Genomic DNA, 7,827 nt, shown 5'->3' on the forward strand with positions numbered 1-7,827 from the left:
GTGTGTGAAAGTTCTACATCTTCACCAACACTTGACATGATCGGTATTTTAATTTTACACATACTAGTGCAGTGGTCGGCAAACTCATCAGTCAACAGAGCCAAATATCAACAGTACAATGACTGAAATTTCTTTTGAGAGCCGAAAACCGACTTCTGAGCATGGGCCACGAAGTTTCAATCGCACTGTACGTGCACGCCCGCACATGGTATTTTGTGGAAGAGCCACACTCAAGGGGCCAAAGAGCCCCATGTGGCTCGCGAGCCGCAGTTTGCCAACCACGGGGTTTGTGGATGTGAGGTGGTATCTGAAAGTTTTAATTTGTATTTCTCTAATGACCAATGATATTGAGCATCTTTTCATGTGCTAATTTGCCACCTGTGTATCTTCTCTGATGAAATGTTCAAATCTTTTGCCCATTTTTTAATAGGTTATTTTATTATTGAATTTGTTACAGGCCATTTTTTAGAAGTAAAGCTTTTCCTCCCAAATGACTAAACAGTCTCATTTAAAATGAGAAAGCATTACTACTGAACTATACTTAAGAATGGTTAAGATGGCCCTAATCAGTTTGGCTCAGTGGATAGAGCGTCGACCTGTGCACTCAAGGGTCCTTGGTTCGATTCCAGTCAAGGGCATGTACTTTGGTTGCAGGCACATCCCCAGTAGGGAGTTTGCAGGAGGCAGCTGATTGATGTTTCTCTCTCATCAATGTTTCTAACTCTCTCTCCCTCTCCCTTCCTCTCTGTAAAAAATCAATAAAATATATATATATAAAAAAAGAATGGTTAAGATGGTTTTAAAAAATGAGGAAATTAATCCCACAGACAACAACAAAAAGGATGAGAAAGCATTTTTCACAAAGGCACAAAATTTATGAAACAGATTTCTTTGTTCAACTCACCACAAACTCGAAACAATACTAACTGTTCAAAGAAAAATCACTAGAACATGAAAGACAAAAAAACCAATGACCACAACCACAAACTCTACGTTAACCTCAGAACTGAATGTTACTAAGCAACATAAAACACTCCATCTTTATGCTCAGCTGACAGTGACCCTGTGCTGCACAATACAGCAGCCACTAACACAGGACTCCTGAGCACTTGACAGTGGCTGGGCCAAAATGAAATGTTCTGTAAAGTACACATTGGATTTCAATGACTTAGAATGAAAAAAATGAAGGCCTCATAAATAATGTATATACTGGTTACATGTTTAAGTGATATTCTAGATAATTTTGGTTAAATAAAATATATTCTTAAAATTATTTTCCCGTTTCTTTTTACCTTATTTTAGTTTATTGTTAATCCTCACCCAAGGATTTTTTTTTTCCATTGATTTTTTTTAGAGAGTGGAAGGGGGGTGGGGGGGAGAGACACATCTATCGGTTGCCTGATTGGTTGCTGCCCACAAGCACCCGGACTGGGCCAGGGATTGACCCTGCAACCCAGGTACGTGCTCTTGACCAGGAATAGAACCTGTGGCCCTTCAGTGCACAGGCCAACACTTTAATTGCTGAGCCACAACAGCCAAGGCAGTCTTTTTTACGTTTTTTAAAAGTGGATATTATTATATAGGCTTATATTATACTAGAGGCCTGGTGCACGAAATTCATGCACGGGGAAGGAGGGGCCCCTCAGCCTGGCCTGCACCCTCTCCAATCCGGGACCCCTCGGGGGATATCCAACTGCTTCTCGCAATCCGGGACCGCTGGCTCCTAACCACTCGCCTGCCTGCCTGCCTGATCGCCCCAACCACCTCTGCCTGCCTGCCTGATCGTCCCTAACTGCTCCCCCTACTGGTCTGATCACCCCTAACTGCTCCCCTGCTGGCCTGATGGCCCCTAACCGCCTCTGCCTCGCCCTACACCCAGGACCCAGGATTCCCTCCTCCGGCCGGAGCAGGCACCCGGGACCCGGGCTTCCCTCCCTCTGGCCAGCCACAGGCACCCAGGACCCCGGCTGGCTTCGCCCAGGCTGGCCGCAGCCGCGGGGTATTGTGGGCAGGCGGCTTGTCCCTCTCCTGGGCTGCAGCCCCAGCACCCAGGACCACGAGGCATGCGGCTGTCCCTCTCCCAGGCTGCATGTGCAGCCACTGTTGCCTGGGACCATGGGGCAGTCAGCTTGTCCCTCTCTGGGGCCACAGCCTGGCTGGTCCCCATTCCTCTCTTGCGAGCTCATTTGTGCCTGGCTGGTCCCCATATCTCTCTCCTGTGTTGAGTGTCTGAGCCATTACAGCATGACGGTGTGAGGGTGTGACAACCATTTGCATATTAGCTCTTTATTATATAGGATTTCTACTGGGTAGCAATGATCAAATACTTTTAAAGCAGACCCTGAAAATAATATATCTCTAACAGGTAAGAAAAAAAAAAATATATATATATATATATATATATACTTCCCCCCCCCTCCCAATTCCTCCAAGGTGTGAACAAAATGATACAATACAAAGTGTTTACACCTGGAACTCAGGAGCTGTCTTAGGTTTGAGCTACAGTTCTGTTACTATCTGGTCTATTAGTTACTAGCTTCTCTAGATTTAAGTTTCTTCACCAGTTTTTGTTTCTTTTTCATTTTTTTATTAAGGTATTATATGTGTACATATCTTACCATTGCCCCCCCCCCACTCCCTCTTCACCAGTTTTTGTTTTTTAATTTAAAAAGTCAAGAAAACTGTAATATGCTCCTACTTTTCACAAAGGATTATTCTAATAATGCAGATCCTGAGCTTATAGTTTAATAGGAGGTACAAACAACACACACAACTATCATACAAGACAAAATAAAGAGTCACAAAAAGGGAGACAAGCCTCTGTGATTGTATGGCATGTACATATGACATGTATGTAAGTGTTTTAAAGGTGAAACACCACCTTAAAGGAGTTAGGAAAAACTCCAAGAACTTGTAACTTTCCTAACTCTACAATTCTGTACTCCTACAAAGCATTCATTATGCTATAGTAAGCATCATTATGTAGCTTACTGATACATGGAACTTATGACATTTGGTCAAATCCTCCCATAAGTAAGCATAATGATACATAAGATGTAAATGACATGCCACAATGAGGCTCTTTTACTTGAAGAAACAATTCTGCAGTACAATTCAAGCTTAAATCTCTGGCTTGTATCTCCAGAAAGTAAGAGATTTTTTTCAAATAAAAGGTAACCTTTTGTGATGTGCATACAGATGAGAGAAGTGGTTTATTCTTTAGCAGCTTAAGCTAAAATCCTGATAAACTAACCAAAGCACTCTTTTTAACACCATTAACACAAACAATCCCACAAAACACACAATTCCTCTACCCCCATGTCTTCAGGGGTGATGATTTACCAAGACACCGAGATGCTGTTATGCCAGTAGTACATCCATAAACTGGATGTTATAGAATAGTAAAAAGCCAGGAAAATTCCAGAACAAGTGGAATAGGGAAAGTAATACAGATAGTTAAACAACAGTTTGCAGCCACCTAATAAATGCTATCTTCCCTAAACTTCAGACTAAATGATTTGCACTTCTCCCCAACCAGAGGGTAACTAGCTTAAGGTCCTGGCGTACTCTCCCTCAGGGAGCAGGCCCCTGCCATTCTCTTCTCCATCTCCTCCCCCTAACCTCTAAGGTTGAGACTTGCAACCATGGGAGCAATGGGCAGCAGCAGCTCGCCCCAGGCTAACCCCCTGACCCTGTCTCCAGGGCCCCCTTTCTCTGCCTTCCCAGTGAGCCAAAGCAGCCCAGTCTAGTCTATCTTACTGCTTCTTCTATGCATTCCCTGTTTCGCTCTCCTAAGTATAGTTTTGCTGCGGTCAATAAATTCTTGCTTGCTTTTCTACACTTTGTCTCTTGATTTAAATCTTTCCCTTGCCCTAGCTGGTTTGGCTCAGTGGATAGTGTCGGCCTGCAGACTGAAGAGCCCCGGGTTTGATTTTGGTCAGGGGCATATGCCCAGGTTGCAGGCTCGATCCCCAGTGTGGGGCATGCAGGAGGCAGCCAATCAATGATTCTCTCTCATCATTGATGTTTCCCTCTCCCTCTCCCTTCCTCTCTGAAATCAATAAAAATATATTGTTTTTAAAAAAATCTTGCCCTAACCAGTTTGGCTCAGTGGATAAAGCGTCAGCCTGTGGACTGAAGGGTCTCAGGTTCAATTCTGGTCAAGGGCATGTACCTTGGTTGCGGGCACATCCCCAGTAGGGAGTGTGCAGGAGGCAGCTGATCGATGTTTCTCTCTCATCGATGTTTCTAACTCTCTATCCCTCTCCCCTCCTCTCTGTAAAAAAATCAATAAAATATATATTTTTAAAATCTTTCCCTCAAGAAGACAAGAACTGAAGGCTCCGAGTCTCCCTGGTAACGTCTTTGAACTGAGGGCTCTGCATCTCCCCAGTAACAGATACACATGATAACTATTATTTAGGTCACAAACTCACAAAAGTCCGCCCTGAAAGAAATTTATAAACAATTATGTTACATTATATAAACTGAACTCAAAGAACTCTATATACCTTGGAGACAGACTATCCCCATTATAAAAGTAAGAAAATTGAGGTACAAGTACTGAACTTATCTTTCTTGAGATAGGAAACTTTAATAGCATAAAGTGTGCTAGGAAATAGGTACATGGTAAGAAAAACAAAAAACCCAACCCCACAATTCATCCAGCCCAGGATTCTTATCTGTTAATGGCAAGAAAGAATGTTTTTTGGAAAGTGCTATTCTCCCCGATACCAAGAGCAAAACCTCTGGGGTATATTCCAAACACAATTAAATAGCTGTGAATGTTACCTAATCTTTTAAAAGCGTGTTCTTATTATCAGTCTGCTATTCTAGTTCTAGGATCACAACTTTCCCATGTGCCTGAAAAGCTATGATTAGACATTTGCTCCCAATGTAGTTTAAGCACTAATTTGAGGCATAGCACCCAGTTGTGTTATACCAGAATTTGGTGGGAAAGTTTTTCACATTTACCTGTCCAAACCCTTCAGTGTAAGGGTTTTCAGTCACAGCCCTTCCACACATTCTTTCCTGAAGACGACCTAGAGCAAGCAGTATGGTACAGCGGAAAGGATGAGTGCAGAGTTGGGAGATGTCTCCTCATCTCAGTTCAGCTCTTATTCCTGTAGATCTGGACAAGTCACTGAACCTCTCTGGACCTTGAGGGCTCATCAAAAATGAAGTTAGAGCCGAAACCGGTTTGGCTCAGTGGATAGAGCATCGGCCTGCGGACTGAAAGGGTCCCAGGTTCGATTCCGGTGAAGGGCATGTACCTTGGTTGCGGGCACATCCCCAGCAGGGGGTGTGCAGGAGGCAGCTGATCGATGTTTCTAACTCTCTATCCCTCTCTCTTCCTCTCTGTAAAAAATCAATAAAGTATATTAAAAAAAAAAAAAAGAAAAAATCATAATGCTTTAAAAAAAAAAAAATGAAGTTAGACAAGATGACCTAGAAGTTCTCATCCTGACCTGAAAGAGCTTGTTTTAACCTGCCCTCCAGCAACTTAATCATTTTAGATGCCCTTTTCTAGTCCTTCTCCAGTGCTATATGTGTTTCTTATCTGAAGGACTTCTAATAGCAGACTGTGTCCCAATAAAAGTACATGACGACTATTCGATAGCAAGATTTCTGTTCTGAATCTCAAGCTACTTTTGACATCAAGGATTTATCCCAAAGATACAAAGGAGGGGGAAATGGATGGGGACATGGATGGAAAAGGCTTAGCCACACAGTGAGCTGTGGGGGCTGGATGATGGGTATCTGATTTACTATTCTATCTACTTTTGCATGTCGGAAACCCTCCATCATATAAAGTTGAAAAATGCAAAAATAACAAAACAAAAACAAAAACAAAACACGACATCACTGTCAAAGTGAGAAAAGAATACCGAACTGGAACGATCACAGGACTCTTTTCTACAGTCTTTGGCCTAAGGATAATTGCTGTTCACAACATCTCCCTTGGGTTGAGATAGAATCTACAAGACCTGAAACTAAGCAAAGCCACTCAAAGTCTGGCCAAAATTAAGGAAAATGAACCAAAGAGGAAATTCTCCAACTGATCCCAAGGTTATCAATGAGAAGGTCCGTGGCAGGAGGGCGTGGGCAGGGAGAGGCACTAATATACACATCAGTATGGAACTTCCCTCCACGGAGCTACGCTATTATGTTTCCTATGGTACATTTTGCCTAACTTTTTAACTGCCAAAGTTAAACCCTACGCGAAATGGAAAGTGAGGAAATAAACAAGACCCTCTGATAGGAAGGAGGATGCCTCGCTGAGCGTGAAATCCAAACGGCAAGGCAAGGGATTTCGGGGGTAAAAAGGGGGGGAAAAATGGGGCTCCTTTGGAGAACAAGAGAGAATCGACATCCCCGGCAAGCCGCAGGACACAGGAAAGGAAATCATAGGCGAAGGCACTTCCTCGAGAGGTCTAACACCCCCCTTCAGCCTCACGCGCTGCACCCCCAGGCGGGAGGGGATGGAGCGCTCGGGGGCCCCCGGAATCGAGAGGACCTAGGAGTCCGTCGCGGGGACCGGTCGGAGCGGGGAGGGCGCGGGCGGAGGGCGGGCCGCGCGGGGACCGGGCTCCCCGGCGCCGGGGCGGCGGAAGGGGCGCGGACGGTTCCACTGCGGCCGCGGGGCGGAACGCTCCGACGGGCCGGGCAACCCCAGGAAGCCGCGATGGTGTCTCCTGACGCCGGCGCGGCGCAGGCAGGGCGTCCCCGGACCGCAGGCCCCTCGCCCCGAACCCCACGCTCTCCGGCCGGCTCCCCGGAGACCAGTGACCTTCAGGAGGGAGGCGGCTGGGTCATACTCACCGACCGCGAGGCTGCGAGGCTCCAAACCCCTCTGGTGCCCGTCCCTCCCCCCCGCTGGCCCGCCGCCGCGGCCGAGGCGTGCGTCAGACGTGCGCGCGCCGCCTTTGTCTACGCCGCTCTGACGTGACCCCTCGCGTCCCACCCGCCCTCCCGCCGGCGGATCTCACGCCCCTCACCCTAGCGCGCGCGCGCCGGGCCTGATCGGGCGGGGCGGGGCGAGGGGGAGCGGGGCGGGGCGGGGGAGGTGGTGCCGCGTCACCAACCCCGGGTGGGCGCGCCCGGGATCCGCCGAGTCGCCCCCTGGCGAGCGGGGGGCCTCTGTCGCAGGCGGGCGGGTGCTGCAGAGACTGGGACTGCGCCCCGAGGCCCTGGTCGCCGGCCCCTCTCCGAGGCACGGTACCCCCCCCACCCCCCCCCCGCCGCTTGCCCCCCGCATTCCTGCTCTGATAGGAGGCGCGCTTTCCAAATAGGGGTCCCCTCAGAGCTGCGCCAGAGCCCGAATACTGGCTACTTGCCCCAGGTTTCCTAGCATCAGTTCTGGGGAGGATGGTGTCAGTCCTGGTTAGGGAGAGGAGGCGTGAGTCACCGCATTACCTTGTCCTCTTGGGGATGTTGTGAGGATGCAGTGGGGTACAGTTCTGTAGGTAAAGAACTGAGCTCACGGGCTGGCACTCGCGAAATAGTAGCTGCCACCACCACCACCACATCATCCCTGGCTCACCTGCCTCACTCGTGAAGCCAAGGCGTGCAAGGGGCTGGTACACAGGGTCCCTCCCTGCTGCCACCTTCCAAGTCTACCCTAAATTTGGAGCTCATCTCGCTACTAAAGGCTAGCTGGTGCCTGCTGGAGTTTGCACGTGAATTTCTCACCATCTCTTCAGACTTCAAACGCCTAGCTCAAGCTTATCATCTCCCCTAAAATAGGTCCTCCTTAAAAGGCGTTTTTTGCCTCCAATACCAAGCCCTCCCTTGTTTATTCCACGTACTGTTTTTCCGTGCTAAATA

At 47.6% G+C, this 7,827-nt stretch overlaps 1 protein-coding gene across 1 annotated transcript in view; it reads right to left on the reverse strand.

The window, feature by feature from the left end:
- GPAT4 (glycerol-3-phosphate acyltransferase 4) overlaps positions 1–6,896 on the reverse strand; it is a 38,555-nt gene extending 31,659 nt beyond the window's left edge. The window contains exon 1 of the mRNA XM_008143867.3: positions 6,823–6,896. The gene's annotated coding sequence lies outside the window, so the exon portion shown is untranslated. The remainder of the gene's footprint in view (positions 1–6,822) is intronic.
- Positions 6,897–7,827: the final 931 nt, after the last annotated feature.

This window comes from Eptesicus fuscus, chromosome 8 (assembly GCF_027574615.1).
Source record: "Eptesicus fuscus isolate TK198812 chromosome 8, DD_ASM_mEF_20220401, whole genome shotgun sequence".
Lineage (NCBI taxonomy): Eukaryota > Metazoa > Chordata > Mammalia > Chiroptera > Vespertilionidae > Eptesicus > Eptesicus fuscus.